This window comes from Paralichthys olivaceus, chromosome 10 (assembly GCF_024713975.1).
Source record: "Paralichthys olivaceus isolate ysfri-2021 chromosome 10, ASM2471397v2, whole genome shotgun sequence".
Taxonomy (NCBI): domain Eukaryota; kingdom Metazoa; phylum Chordata; class Actinopteri; order Pleuronectiformes; family Paralichthyidae; genus Paralichthys; species Paralichthys olivaceus.
In genome coordinates, this window is record NC_091102.1 from 12,298,737 (window position 1) to 12,313,324 (window position 14,588).

General features: G+C 42.8%; 1 protein-coding gene across 1 annotated transcript in view; it reads right to left on the bottom strand.

Moving 5' to 3' along the window:
* Positions 1 to 8,809: 8,809 nt before the first annotated feature.
* The window catches only part of LOC109631046 (uncharacterized), a 135,619-nt gene continuing 129,840 nt past the window's right edge, over positions 8,810 to 14,588 (bottom strand). Inside the window, exon 11 of the mRNA XM_069532716.1 lies at positions 8,810 to 9,604. The gene's annotated coding sequence lies outside the window, so the exon portion shown is untranslated. The remainder of the gene's footprint in view (positions 9,605 to 14,588) is intronic.

Genomic DNA, 14,588 nt, shown 5'->3' on the forward strand with positions numbered 1-14,588 from the left:
CAAGGGAGCTGTGGTTTTATTCACCTCAACTCAGCTGCAGAATCCTATCTGCACATAGACTAGCAAATATAATTGCAGCGAACTCAAATGAGCTCATTAGGAGATGTATTGAATTTACACATTATTTCCAGTAGTTAAGCTGAGTTATTTTCCCTAAGGACTCAATTACATACTCATTTGTGACTCAGGTAAATGGCTTTCTGTGTGTGACTTTTTCAACTGCAAAATTGTAGTCACTGAATAATTTGTAAGAAAGCTGTTGTACGAGCACATCTATTGACATTCATTTGTGTGAGGGTTTAAAAAAAACAACCTGCAGACGAGATAACTACTCGCTTTTGTTCCTTTATTCACTTCATTTGATTAACTCATACCATTTTATTCACTCGTGAATTATTTGAACGCGCGCTCATTTGTCTTCATCGGGTTTCCTTGTAGTGTTTTAGTTCACAACAGCCCTGTTGTCTTTCTGACACGCGTAATTTCATCAGTGAGCATGTAGCTGAACTTTGGTCCATGCAGTCAAAAGTGCGAGTGCAAGTCCTTTTTTTTTTCACAATGGAAGAAGGACGGAACGCTCAATCTAAAAAAGACCCTGGTGAGTCAGGGTTCAGTATCAGGGATTATGCCGGCCCACTGCGCTCAGAAATGAAAGTGAACATTCATTGGAGTGACTCACTTCTTGAACCGTGTCCTCCCTGAGCCACAATGAAGAGATTGTTGGGGGAGCGGACATGGTGTGGAAAGTATGTGACAAAGAGGAGTGCCCAAAATTCAAATTGCTCATCAAATTGCTGTTTGTTCTGTAGGAAAATGGCCCTGACTCGCTGGAAAACAACAAGAATCTTGGCTGGGTAAGCAGAAGGGTTTCCACAGAGCTTTGTATGGGCTTGTGCTGGATGAACTAAAATGACACTTGCTTTTTTGGGGGGGGCAGTTTCAGGCAGTTGTAGTAGACCTCAGTGATCAAAATGTTTTATTGATGTGTGGTATGCATGATATAATGTTCCATAACTTAGCTGTGATCGCCTCATCATTGGAAGAGGAGTGCACTGAAAAAAAACAAGTGGACTATCCAAACTTAGGGTCTCTTCTCCTTTGTAGGTTTTGGAGAGTGAAAGAGGAGATTTTTTGGAGGGGATGACTTGTTGTAAAGGTCATTCTCCAGATTCGTACTCACATGCACATGGCTAACTCCTAACTCTGCTGAGCCAGCAGGCTTTCCAGGGTATGTAAAATTGTGTTTTGTGTCATTTGCACCTCAGTATTGTGATTGTTATGGTATTGCAGGTTTGTGCAGCGAGAGCTGGCTACTCTCGCCCATGGAGTGGCCATAAGGGGAGTGGGACGGGGCCCTCGCTCTGTCCTGGCCCTGGAAGCCTTGGTCCAAACACATCCTCTGCACTCAGCTGTAAATATCACCAACAGCTGGTGGCACACAAGTTAGTCGTGCTTAACAAATTACTGGCCTTCATGTGGAGGGGCAGGGGGCTCCGCTTGTCTCCTTGCCAACCAAGTGGCCATGTCAATACAGTCTGCAAAAAAAATAGTTTATGGAATTAGGTTAAAAAAAATCATTCAAGCACATGTTTTCTGTGAGGCCGTGTCGGGAAAAAGAGAATTTATGAATTAAAAATCTATAGCGAGATATTGGAAGATGCATTCCAGCTAAAAACAACAGAAGGTCAAACTTTTTGTAAACCTGTTTGATGCCGTCCGCCTCGGCTCCCACTCCTCACAGGCACGGAGCTCTGTTTAGAGAGATAGGAATTATCAAAGTCACCTTTGAGCTCAGTAGCCTGTCTAGTGCTCGTGGTATCACACATAATGACATTCAGTGTCGCCCAGATCACATTTATGATAGCATATTTGATACAGCTGTACACGCAGCAAAGAATAACGCAGCCTAAAAGAATACCCCCCCCCCCCCCTTTTCAGTTTAAACACAATCCATTTTCCAGTGTAAATCACTTGTCACTCTATTGCAAATGTAACTGTGCTGATCTGAAAGAGAGAGGTTGGGAGAGAGAAAGAGAGAGAGTAAAGATTATCTTTTGGGCCATTTCACTGGCACCGTTGCGTGACAGAGACTGACAGCTCTTTCAGATGACTGACAGGTGTCCTTTGAAATGCCGGTGAAGCAGCTTCTGTTCAGACTGTTGAAATGCATATTTGGAGCTCTTATCATAAAGGCATGGATGGCCCAGATAGGTGCCGTTAACATTGCAAATGGCTCCGGAATTATTCATTGTCAGTGCTGCGGGAAGAATGGGGGGGTGAAGTTTGATTATTCTGCTCACACAATGGCAGGGTGCTTAATGATTCCTCTCCACCTTGGCAGCGGTATGTGCCGACTTCAGGCGCTAGCGGCGGGTGACACAGGTCTGGCCAAGTGTTAGAGCAAGATCATACGTCCGGGTCCCATTTTAATTTCTAATACATTAATCTTTTCCTCACAGATCCTCCATGAATATTCCAGGGCTCCTTGTTTGTCGGGAAGGCTGTCTCGCTTTCATCTATTCAGGTGGTTTCATTCACTGTGAAAGCCAGCTAAATGGACCCGATCAGTCAATGACAACCGGGATACAATAGAGCCCACTAACACGTCCCTTTTCTCCTTTCAGCCTTCTGATAGACAACCCTGACACCTGCTCCCAGGGGAGACCCTCCGCCAAGTCGGTGCACTGTTCCTTGAGAGACTTCCCTTACTTTATCAGCCCATAAAGGATTGTCACAGGTGACTATATCAGCTGAGGTATGGAGCTGCTCCCGCTGACCTGCCCAGGCGCTGTGCGGTCGAGGCACCACGCGGTCGAGGCACCACGCTCTGCATCACAAGCGGATTAAGGTGGCTTTAACGCTGTCATACAAGCAGACTCACACTTTCTAAAAATGTTAAGCCTTTGTTCTCCTCCATTAATTAGCATTGTCTTAAGTTCATTAGACCACCGCTCATGTTGTTACTAATGAGGCAACGTAGACCACCTACATCAGCCATAGCTTTGTAGAGCCTGACCTGACATTGGCTCCTGCGCTCTCCTGTCTATGGTGTGATGACATACACACACAGGGGGATCCAGCCGAGAGCGAGACTCACACTCAATGATGGTTAGATTTCCTAATGAAATAATCATTAGATATTAAAAAACATAATGTCGAAGAGGATAATGTAAAATGCTTAAGCATTAATATGTCAATGATGTGTTTTTACTAATTGCTACACAGCCAGTGCTCACATTAACAACTGTTTACTTACCAGCAGAAACGTTGTAAGTTGAGCATCAGACTTAATTTCTTTACTCATTCTTTTCCTGAAGTTAGCATGCTAACCAGCTGGCTCCATCCCTTCCCAAATAAGTGTCACTACATGACAGTTCCCCAAGAGTAACTTAGCCAAATTGCCTTGAACGCCCTGTAGTGGGTGGCTGGAGTATTGGTCATTAACCCCATACATCAAACTAAAAAGTCAAAGTACACGTTAAATAATTTCTTCTAAAAGAAGGTGTCTGTCATTTTAGGTAGTTCTAATCACACTGATGCATGTTCAGGTGTTTTATTTTCAGTTAGTTATTTGATGCTATAAAACGGGATGAAACATCATGGTTGATGAAACAGATGGTGGAGACGCTTTGTCCATCGAGTTTATAGTAACACGACATTGCGATAGTGAGTCCTGTAGTGTCTGCAGTCTTGCGTTGGCTGGAGGACGTATTCTGACATTTTGTCTTGTAAGCCCAGCTATGGTGAAAGGTGTTAATGCTAACATTACCTATTCAGCTATGGCAAAAACGTACATAGCAACTGTAAATGACTATGGCTTGATTTGTAACTTGGACCAGCTCTGGTAATAGTTGCGAGTGTGTGAGATTAGCATATTAAAGGCTTGGAGTAAAAATTTGCTCTCCTCTTTTCTAAGGGACAGTGACTTTGTGCTTAATTCAAATGAGCCTATCAGTCAAACCTCCCTTTCCCACAGCTAAATGAGACTCACAGGGGCCTGTACTCTAGAGCGGCACCACACAGTGCTATAACTCAACACAGAGAACACCTCAACAGTGGAAACTTAGATGTACATTGGCATATATGGATATTAGAAGTGTCAAGGCCAGTGATGTAGATTTGGTGCCATTCATAATTATGATATCTGATTTCGGCTCAGAAGGGACGCTCTAAAGAGAAAGTGGGGGAAGAGCACCAATATTTTAATGGAGAAGAGACAGCCTTCTCCCTCAAGGAACATCTTCGCTGACATTGGCTGCTGGAAAATTGGGATTTATACTTCCTGTTTTCTATTAATATGGATATGAACACAAGCGCTCCTGTGTCGTAAAATTAGTTTAGCTCTTGCAAATTGCAATTACATGTGTTGAGGAGAGAAAAGTGATGTCTATTCATTTTCAAGGGCAAAAGAAAACGTGAGAAAATGTGGAAAAACATCTCGATTTAACGTGAACATAATAACATGTAATTCTATCCTCTTCAACCTCGTCAGCCCAGTGTGGCAGATGTATTTGTTCTGGTGGGGGGTTAACAGACTAGGACTCTTTCCCTTGCTTCTAATGCAACAAGAAAAAAAAAAGAAAAAAGGGGAGAAGCAGATCAAATAAGCTGTGAAACATTTCCTTCTTTGAGGGTGAAGACTTGGGAACGGCTTCAAAACCAAAGGAAGTCGTCCAAAATTCCGAGCTTTCTTCCTAAGGGGCTTGTGGAGGGCATTGTTGAGCGGAGGGCACTGGTGAATGTACCAGCAAGGTGAGGGGAGCTGTACCAGAGAAATACCCTGACAGAGTAGCGGTGATCGGCTTATGGCTGCTGCACCCTGGCACAACACGCTTTCTTTTCCATGAAACTGTACACGCCCATCTAGGCTGACTATATCGTACATGGGTAGACCCTGAATTTTTTTGCTAAATAATAAAATAATCAAGCACATAGACTTGCTAATGTTGCTCTATCTTAAGTCAACCTCATTGGTGGAGGTAGTTATGTTTTCATCTGTGTTTGTTGGTTCGCAGCATTACACAGAAAATATTTGACGGATATCTAGGAAACTTGGTAGACGGATGTGTTATGTAATGAACCCATTAAACTTGATGTGGCTCTGGATCAGGGGGTGGATCAAGGATTGGTTTTCACTTCCTTTAACAATGCAAGGAAATAATTCATGGATCTTGATGAATAAAAAGAATCAAGTTTCAGTAATACTTCCTGGCCTGGCTCAATAACTTCCTTTCCAAAGTAATTAACATGTTTATATTGAGAGATACTAGGTGGCTTGTGTTACCTTTGAAATGAGACAGACTCACTGTTTTTCCTTGTTTCTAGTCTTTATGCTCAGGTAACTTTCTGGAGCTTCATACTTACTGCTATAACAATAGCAGTGTATTTATTTATCTTCTCATCTAACTCTTGTGAGTCAAAGAAAGAAGAAATATTAAAGAAACATTTCAGTGGGATTGCTCAAATATAAAATAGTTTCTAATTAATCGTCTAAAATTAAAAATGAGTTGCTGTCCCTCGTGGTTACTCCAAAAGTAACTCTGCAGAGTCCCATGACTTAATCTGCACCAATGCATGCCCACAGTATTAGAAAACAAATGCACCACTGATTTATAACAAGACATGCGAGCAGCAGCAGTTACCTGGCATAGGGGCTAACTCTCTCTCACAGCCAATAGAGAGGCTCTGGTATTGAGGCGAGACATTAATTCATTGTGTCAACCTGTCCCCCTGGAATATTTATGATGCTAAATACATTTAATTAGGCACCGGGAGCTCTGATGGGAGAGAAAATGCACTGTCAGTAAAAGAAGAAAGAAAAAAAAAAAAGAAAAGATTTTGTTACCTCTAATGCTGATAGGCTGGTAATGCTGCTTACTCATTCTCAGTGACAGGAGGACCAGACGCACGGCAGAGGGAATATGAATAACTCAAAATCAGTTGTGGCATGTTCATTACAGTGTCATCATAGCACCTGACGAGGAGAGTACAGATGCTTATTGAGAGGAGGACAGGTTTTCCTGAGCAGTATTAGGCATGCGTAAGCAGGTAAACTTCAGCTCCGAATACAAAAGACGAGACGAAGTTTAACAAGCGGAAAAACCGAGCAACGTGTGCGTGATGAAGATAATTTGTGAATTTTCGCTTCGAGATAAAACTGAGGATTTGCTTCCAAAATTTATAAGTTTATGTGTTAGACTTGAATCATGCAGTTCCTGATTTAAGTAATAAGCATCCTGACTTAATTTCAATTATAACAAAGACCCTATTAAACTGATTGTATACATTGTTCTTCTGTACACCCACAAACAGCGGAAAAAGACTTTGGTTTTGATGCATTGGCTGACAGCCTGGTTTAAAGTGAGACATCATGTCTGCCTGTGATAAAAACACAACCACAGTAAATAATAGCCAGTTCCCATCTTGACATCTGTCATCCGGCTGGAAATGGATGGGGAAATGACCAGCTCTCTATCGGTCCAGCTCGGGCTGTGTCACTGGCTGAATGATGCAAATAGAAGATTATATCAGTGCTATACTGAATGGCATTACTCCAAATCTAATGTCATTAAAAGGGTGGGTATTAGCTTTGCTGTCTCGGAGCTAGTGGTGTGGGCTGCTCCGGCTTGACTGACACACAGATTAAGTGCAGTGACAGGGAGCACAATAAAGTCATCAGAGAATGTGACATGTCAGTTAGAGGGGGGATGAAGGGATGAATTGTCACTCTCTGTCAGAGCCCATCCTCTCCCTTATCCATGATGTCCCACACACCACCGTGGGAACGGCGAGGACAGCGGTCGGGCGCCTCAGACAAATATTCATTCAGGTAGAGGACAGGTATACCCACTCAGGCTTTTTCCTGTTCACTAGATGTTTGTAAATTTACTCCCAGAAGAGGAGGAGAGGATAGATGAGGAGCAGCAGTATGTATACAAGTTAAAATAAAACTAGACATATTCTTCAGTTTGAAGTTGTTGCATCCTGGTTTGAGAGTGCAATTTAAAAAAAAAATTAAATATGATATTGAAACTGCATTTTCTTGAAAATAAATTAAAAGAGAGTCAATATTTCTGCAGTTTAAGCAGAATATGCATATGCATACCAACAGATTTATTTAATGCGTTAGCAGCCAAGATGTAATGTCTCCTTTCTCTGTAAGAAAAGAATAAATCCATTACCTACCTTTGTGTACAGGACCTCAGTATCGTTATGGAGATGGAGTGTCCCTGGGATTTCAGAGTATACAGTCTGGCCAAAAGATGGCAATGTTGCAGTGCTGAATTCCAAATGAGTTTTCTACTTTTTGCACACATCCCCACCACCACCACCACCGCCAGCTCCATCATCAGCACCCCACTGCAGACTGGCCACTGCCTTCCCCTGCAGCACTCTTCTTTCCAAAGTATGCCAGGAATTTGTCATCCTCGCAGGATAAATCTGCACTGAAGTGTAGGAATAATGTTAGAGTCGACCGCTGAAGTACCGAGCAGAAAAGTTGATTACATAGAGGACATGTGAAAAGAGTTTTTGTGTGATAGGTTGAGGGAACTGGGCCACGATGCATCGAATGTACGTTTGATATGGCATGTAGGATGTGCTGCTTTAGGATCCAATTAGTGCTTTATCTCTTTTAATGCTTTTAGGTACATGTATCATCAGAGTTATTTCCACCATTAAATTTTCTTTCTTCCTTAATTTTCAAGTGTTTTGTTTTATCACAGAGAATTTTCTGTAGTTGAGAATACAGCAATTATTTTGTCCTTTACAATCACAGCTTTTAAATCATTTTAGTCTTTCTGGGTTTGTCGCAATTTGCGATTGGAAGATTTTATTTTGAGTGTTTCTGAGTAGCAGCAGACGGTAGGAAGGCATTTGGGGCAGTAAAAAAGAAACCCAGCAGGAGAGCAATTGGACAGCTATTACAGCACTGAAATACTTGAAATGTGCCTCAGTAAATGGATTATGACGACATTGTGCACTAACTGAAAAGGGTTAATAGAACAAGTATGCTGCAGATAAAAAGTCTACAAAAAGTAGATCCTTCTTAGATGCTTGCAGAAGAATAAATGACATAAGTGAGATGCATTAGTTCCATTAATCAAAGAAGAGAAGAAAGTGGTAAAAAAAAATGACATCAATGTAACTTTGTGCACCTGGTTGTAGGCTCCTGAGTGACACTTGTTTGCTCTGTTGTTTTGAAGGAAGCAGGAATAGAACGCTCTCCCATGGCCACTTTGCTGGTCTTTATTATTGGCTTATTGCCTTTGAGCTGTCACCACTCAGAGCATTTCTGCTCTCAGGGGATTGTCTTCTGGGACTCGGGAGAGAGCGCGGCAGGCTGCTAATACTCAGCTCTGTAGCACACTGCCACTGTGTTACTACATGTTGCATGCACTCCTCTCATACGGCTTATTTTCCTCTGATTTACACATAAACAACCCCTATAACATTTAAAACATCTGTGTGAGGAGTGTTTGAATTAACTTAAATTTCATTGGCAAAATCAGTGGAATCATTACAGCCTTTCTACGCCTTTAATAAGCTATTCCCCTATTTCGAACAGCTGTGCATCTTAAGCTTTGAAATTGCATTGTACAACAGGCTGTGGATATTCCACTGCATAAGGTCAATACGTGTGGGGAACAGGAGCCGAGCTGCGCCTCAGTCAGGTAGCCTCTTTGCCTTGGGCAACTGTTGTTTATTGGCTATTGCATTAAAGAGGCGGTGGATGCTCAAATAAAAGAGACAGAGAGAAAAAGCATAAACATTTGCAAATGGGGACAAATAAAAACTATTTCACTGCATATGTCAGTTAATATATTTACTGATGCACAATTTGAGGAAACTATAACTTGCTTGTTATTTATAGAATAAACAATTTTCCAAGCTTTTGTTTTTGAATTGTGACACCCCTGTGGGAACAGTTGATTTCAGGTGTATAGAAATCCCAAGATTTAGCGGGAGGGTGTGATTCTCTGTTCCTGAGCCTAATCCCACCATTCCTCCACCTCTCCTCTCTCATGCCAGTCACATTTTCTAATTAGCTTTCCCTGTGGAGGAAGAAGATGGATTATATTTTAATATCTGGGGCCTAAAATTAGTTTATATTTTAGCAAGTTAGCACTTCCTGGAAGTTGATTTACTCTTGAAGCTGTAAAACCCGTGAGCTTGCAATTAATCATTCTCTTTGGTCTCGTTCTCAAGGAAAAGGAGGCTGCGGTGTCACAGGCTGGATCACAATAGGTAAACACCTAATTTACACTATTTAGAAATCACCTCTCTAGTATTGTACAGCGCATGACACTTGCTCCCTCGATTGTTCTGTCCTGCTCCAGTTATTAATTACAGCCCACTTTTAACAAAGCGACATTGTCTATGACTAATCATCGACACAGAATGATTAAAGATGTTCGGCGCTTTCTTGAATTACTCGCTTTCCCATCGTCTGTGTTCATTCATGAGCTCCATGACACAGATTTTTTTTCCTCCCCTTCCTGGTCAAGAATTTGGTTCGCTGTTATCCGATTACCAGCGTCCTGAGAGGCTTTCACAGGCCCATCCATCAAGAATAAGGGGTTGAGGGAGAGCGTCGACAACGCTGCTGCAGTGATGTAAAGCATGAAGGATTCAGGATTATTAAAAGGTAAACAGGGTTTTATATAGAAATACACAGGGAATGACATGTGACATGACATTATGTGAACCTGTCTGATGTAACTATATAAATGTTTTTTTTTTTTTCAGAATGTGTCATCTCATGGTTCACATTAAGAAAAAGATGAAATATATTGTTTTTAATTTAAAATTGTAATATTACAGGCTGCCATGCAGAGCACTAAGGGGAAGTTACTGGGCAAGAATAAAAGACAATATGGTGTGAGTGAAATGTGCCTGACAGCAGAGCAGGTGTAAGGCAGCAGTTCGTCATCACGCAGCCCTCCCTCACAGCCACACAGTGTGAGCAGAGCAGCTCCTAAGCCTGGATCTGGCACGGCTTTGGAGTACTGTTTGGTGACTGAAGGTAGAGCGGTGTCGGGAGGATCATCAGTGGCTCTCTCCCAGGGAGATGAGCAGCATAGGCCAATTTCATATGCGGGGCTCGGCCTCTGGGTCTGAGTGGAGGTGGGCTGGGTCCACCCAGTATCCTGGCTTCATTAATCATCCCGCCAAGGCTTACCGGCAAACCCCCTCTCCGCCCTCTCCTAGACAACCCTCGGATTACACAGAGCCAGCGAAATGTCAGCCCAAATCTGAGTCTTGATGCAGATAATCATTTCAATAATATTTCTCCATTTGTGCCCCCAATGCCAGGGGAATAAAGCTTTTCCACTGTCAGGTAGCATAAGACTACAGTTGGTGGGAATACTTGACTCTGAGCCAGATGGCTTAGCCATGCTTGCAACATATGTTCAACAAGCAGTCCTGTGCCAAGCACGCATTAGGTTTTTATTAATTTGAAGCAGGCAGGAATGCATACGTATATATTTACCTGATCCAACCACTCCTCTCTACCCCTCAACCCCAGTGCTCCCTATAGATAAGCTATAACTAGACTCTACTGGTATGTGCAGCAAGAAAAAAATATAGCTTTAAACAATACAAAAGTAATAAGATATTTATACTTTGTATTTTGTAATCTTTACATTAAAGAAAATTTAAATATGATCAAAACATTTCCTGTTTCCTTCACGTCTCTCTTAAAAATGAGAACTAGTTTGTCACCAATCAAAGGCAATTACAGTGTATATTTACGGCTCTGGTGTCCGCCATAGTGGTGTTGGTTGTTAGAAAGCAAATTACCATTTAGATTCATGAATATGCTTGGGTCCAAGACAAAAGAAACAGTACTGCATGGGAGGGCAAATTTATTCATTACCACTAAGTTGAACTTCCCTTTTAACAGCCCCGTGCTCTGAAATCCTGGGAGTTCTTCTCTCAGTGACTTATGGTGGTGCGGGGGGGGGAGAGGAGGGGGTGGCGGCTAGGAGGAGGGGGCGGCGCGCCGAAAATGTCAATAGAAATAGTAAGTGTGAGAGGGAAGGCTTGCCTAATTAGTGCCCATTTAGATTTTATGACGGCTCCGAGATCTGCTCTTCCTGACAGAGAGCACTATAGTTGCATATTGTCCTAGCCTGAGGGAACCATAGGAAAATCCAGATTTATTGTACCTATCATACCAGCATATTTCATTTGCCATTATGAGATGCCATCTTGCAATGATGCCAGATTATTTATTACAGATTAAATCGTGGGACCTGGGTGGTTGAGGAACATTTCAAAGTACCATTCCTCTTATTAACTTCTTCATTATCTGCCCCACTGTGATGTAAAAGCTCCCTCCTTCCTCTCTGTGTTAACAAATACATTACTGATTGGACGGTGCCTGACTGTTCTTTTTTTTCTTTTTTAACTCTGTGCATTTGTTTCCTAACATTAGTGCCGGAGTGCACCACAACTCATTTGTTTCCTCTACTTAAGGGGATGTCATTGAGGCTAATTTCACAAGTTTTGTTTCTTTTGGTCAGGTAGTTTTTCAAAATGCATATTTTCCTGCAGGTGAAATATTTTGGCGTATTGTGAGTTTTAATTACATGTAGAATTATATTAATGTCATTTTGCGGCCACATAATGTCTTGGGGTAAAGTGAAGGTATATAGACAGAGAGTGTTTCACTCTCCAGACGCTTGAGCAGTTTTAAATATTTTGTGTATTAGGTTCTGTTTATTTACTGTGTCCCTTAAACCCAAGGATGTTGGCATTTATCCTATTTACACATCAATATTACATCTCCACCAAGGCCTTGAGAGTTGCATTTAAGTCGTCGTGCAGGGTGGTATTAAAATGTACTCCATACTGTGAGGGGAGTTCGTCAGGGAATAGCTGGGCCCCGGACTCCCATTACCCAGCATAAAAGTGTCAGCCACTTTAATTACATTCATGCCTTCCCCAGTCCATTTTACTGCAGCCGCAATCAGCTCTCATGCACAGATCTCATACCTCAGTCTCAACCGTTCAGACGTTGTTGGTAGTGAGATGAGGATTTTATTTTATACTTTTTTTCTTTCTCCCGCCATCTGTCATCTGAAGTCATGATATACGAGCAGTGTTTAGGCTTTAGATATTTCAGGTGTTTCCAGCCGGTCATGGATCTTCACTCACAGGCTGAATGCTCTGTCTGCTGCTCAGCCCCTCGATGCGAATTTAAGTGTCTGTCCACGGGAATTGTTGATTAAGTTGGCATATCCAGCCACTAAATATCAGTGCACCCCACCGAGAGTGGGAGAATCGTCTGTACACAGGGGCACCCTCATGGAGGAGTGTGACGGTAGAGGGTGGGGTGGTGGTGGTGGTGGTGGTGGTGGGTTCAAGCTCCCACCGGTCAGACTGTTAGCGAGCGCGGAAGAGGCAGTGTCACTTACTGTTTCACGGGGAAGCTTCCTGACCTTCTAGGAGTGAAAGCGAGATCCTCTGTTGTTTATACTCGGCCATGGATCAGTGCGTGGAATATGTCTACATCCTCTCAGCCAATTTCACACAGAGGAGGCGCAGTGTGGGCGGCTGACACAAGCCGTTTCCCCCGGACGATGAGGCCCATCCCTCACGCACGTCCTCTGTCTACGACTGAAGACTCAGACAGAGGCACTCTACTGCTCCACTGGGCCACAGAGCTGTCCCCCTCCCCGGGGACCCTCATGGTGGGACCCACCTCTGACTCTGAGTCCTTATTTAAGAGAGGAGCCACTTTCTCAGTAGTGACATAATTAAGAGATTTATCGCTTTGTTGGCACTTGGAGGATATTTTATGTTATATATCCATACCATCGGAGTGCATTTGAATTGTTTTGTTCAAATGTGACTCTCCCTAACAATGCAGGATGCAAAACAATCTCACAGAGGCTCATCTGAAAAGCCCTGTTTTAAAACGACAAGGGAACGAGGCCTCCTGAAGGTAATTTATAGGGCGAATAAGTGGACATAAAGCACTCAGGTGAATTATCAGAGAAGCCGTTAATTACCTCTAATGATTTGAATGTGACACACACATTTGCTATAAAAACTATTTATGATGCACATTAAGGTCAAAGCTTTTCTTAAAACAAAGACGTGCGCGCATACCAGTCATAGAGAAATAAACGCAAAACAGTCCTCCAAACTTAATTAGAAAATAAGAGGTTTATACTGTTGCGGCTCCAATTTCGCATTAACAATCAAAAGGTAATCAAACCTCCGTCAGCGATTCCCACTTCAGAACCACACACTGCTCGTGGATGAAGCCTCTTCACTTCATGCCCAATTGATCTAATTACATAAAGGGAATTCTCTCCCTCTGTCTCTCTGATATAGTGGTTCCTGTTAGATCTGGCTGTTCAGTTAATTAAGTCTTCAGTCTTTATCACAGTGGTGGACCTGGGAAGGCTATCCAGTATTCTGTCTCTCCGCAGAGCCCGCTTTCGGCGTTCGCTCTTGTGTTCTCCGCGTGGCCTGAGGTGCGGGCAGCTCCAGCCACTGTCCCACGTTCCCCTGCGCTGCTCGCCTTGTAATCAGCGACCCCTGTTACTCAATTATGGGGTGTGAATTTGGGCTCTTTGGTGACCTTCTCCCGGTGATCCTACTACTGACCCTTCAATAAGAGCGCAGCCTCTCCACCACTGCTTTGTGTGTTGCATCACACACATTTTTTTTTTTCATTTGTGGGATCTTTATGAAGAGGGAAATGAAAGGAGGCGGGTCACTTGTGTTGTGTTCTCACATATACCCACTTCAGAGGCTGTGAACAGGGGCTCGGTGTTTACTTTGATTCTATGTAGGGTACACCTTAAGTTCAAAGGTTGGAGGGCAGGAAGCATCACTCTCGTGTAGGCAATCATATCCAGCTTTGTGCTCCCTGTACCCTGACACTGAGGGTGGCAGCTTAAAGGCTGTCTGGAGCCTTATTCCACCACTGGACCAGACTTTTGATATCTGCAGAAGCAGAAGCAGAAGCAGCAGCAGCAGCAGCAGCAGCAAACCTCCTTCTCCACTCTGTGTGTGATACTGGAGAGACTCAGCTCAGCTCTGTGTTGATGTACAACTCCTCTCTGTAGCAGTACCAGTTTTTTTTATGTACCGTGCCTCATTTCAAGCCCTTCCGCAGTTTTTAAGATGACATATTAGCAAGCTCTGGGGTGGTTAAAGGTGATGCAAAGATTACAGCTATTTACTGAATTATCTGTCTGTGAGACTAGACTCATATCTCTGCATATATTACCTTGAGCTTGAGTTTAAAGAGCGATTGCTCAGAACAAGGAAGTTAAAGAGGCAATTACATAATGAAATGGGCCATCAATTCTGTTCGTGGCCTTTTTCTCTTTGAACAGAGATGGCCCAGATATCCCCTGGTTTAGCTGACCCAGTAGAAGTACAACTGTTTGTATTAAACTCTCCTTTATCAAGGGACTAAGAAGCTGCATGGGTTCTGTCTGGCTTCCTGTCTGTGCTCCGTAATTCAGTTATTAATTACTCTTCCTCTCAGAGCAGCAGGGGCCATTGTATTTACAGTGTTTCCATGGTGACCCGAGCCCATTTATAAGGCTTGTGTCAGTATT